The sequence below is a fragment of the Papaver somniferum genome, chromosome 1 (assembly GCF_003573695.1).
Source record: "Papaver somniferum cultivar HN1 chromosome 1, ASM357369v1, whole genome shotgun sequence".
Classification (NCBI taxonomy): domain Eukaryota; kingdom Viridiplantae; phylum Streptophyta; class Magnoliopsida; order Ranunculales; family Papaveraceae; genus Papaver; species Papaver somniferum.
The window spans coordinates 30,395,664-30,397,269 of NC_039358.1; the positions used below are offsets into that span (position 1 = coordinate 30,395,664).

At 33.9% G+C, this 1,606-nt stretch overlaps 1 non-coding gene across 1 annotated transcript; it reads right to left on the bottom strand.

Moving 5' to 3' along the window:
* Positions 1-365: 365 nt before the first annotated feature.
* On the bottom strand, positions 366-437 carry TRNAP-UGG. Its single transcript has one exon. It is a non-coding gene; the product is annotated as a tRNA-Pro (tRNA).
* Between the last annotated feature and the right edge of the window lie 1,169 nt (positions 438-1,606).

The window sequence follows — 1,606 nt, forward strand, 5'->3', positions numbered from 1 at the left end:
CAAAAAAGCTCCAGTTTTGAGAGAATTCATCTTCTTCAGAAATCTTGGTTCTCAAGTTTTTCTCAAAGAAAAAAAATTCTCATAGTGTTGGTGGGATTCCGGTGGTTTCTTAATTGGATTACATTATCGTTATTGGCTGGTTATCTTTTTCCCCGGAACCCAAAAACAGGTATGTCTTTTTTCGTTTTAGCATGATCAATTCATGCAGTCTGTCTGAATGATCTCCCGGAAGGCCGGAACTAAGCTTATTTTTCAGATGACAGACCGGAGGCGGTGGATCACTTTTGGTACAACTTTTCCAATCAGATGTAATACTGAATCTAATAATTATCAAAAAGAGACCGACAAAGAAAAAAAAGAATGAATGCAACCGTGCAGAATCGAACTGCACACCTTCAGTTTCCAAGACTGACGCTCTGCCACTGAGCTACGGAAGCTATCTGCGTCAACTAATTTTATGCTGGTTAAACTATCTTCAATGGAAAATTGAATTTGCAACCATCATTTACCGGAGGATCTTGCACCAGTACATGAAAGTACTCCTATATCCCATGAAAAGTAGGTGTGTATTTTTCTTTTCATTTATCATTTCTGTGACACCGAGAATTTGCTAATCATGTTGATATTACATGATTTTTTTAGAGAAAAATTCGCAAGATGTAACATTTATAAATATCCGTCTTTTAATTTCGGAAATATGTTGGCTTGGAATTTTAGGACATAAGGATAAATACATAAATAAGAGAGTAAAACCCCTTTTCTCTTGACTCTATTAGTCTTATCTCCGTACTCTGTGGTATTCAATCTCTACTAGTCTTACCTTTATATCGTGATTTTTTTTTTTACCTTTTTATTGCAAATTAAGAATTCATTAATGAGATTAATTCATTGATTAATGTGGTCTTTTAGATCTTGGTTTTTCAGGATATACTTTCACTTGGAATACCCATAAATCTGAAGTTGAATTTACAGAATAAACACAAGATAGAGCCTTGGTTAATAATGATTGGAATGTTCAATTACCTAATTGTAGCATTAGACATATGAATACTCTTACTTCTATCCATGTCCTAATTTGTTTAAATAATCATAACATGTGGAATGATGGCCCAACTCCTTTCAAGTACTTTAGTTAAACATGATAATGTAAACCCATTATTCTAGAATGTTGAAATAATCCTGTTCAAGATTCTCATGCCTTCGCGCAGCCAAAATTCTACTTTTCGCAGAATGGTTCAGCGAGATTGTTAACCATTCTATTTTTTGTTGTTTCATTCAGCGCACCTAGAGATGTTAGATTGGAATGACCATAAGACTTAGATGAGTATTCTTGTTGATGTGGACTTCCAATCTAGCATCTAGATTGGAAGACCATAAGACTAAGCCTATACAATGGAGTTCTTTCTTCGTTTAAAAAATTAAGTGTGTTTGTTTTTTCTGACTTCATATCGTTTTATTTTATTTTATTTTATTTTTTATTTTGAGTCGTATGTGACTCAGACCTAATTTCTGACTCGGACTCATTTGAGTCAGGGAATAAAATGCCACTGACCCTTGGTACCAAGTCACTGACTCACATATTTTTGAATCAGATGAGTTAAATTTA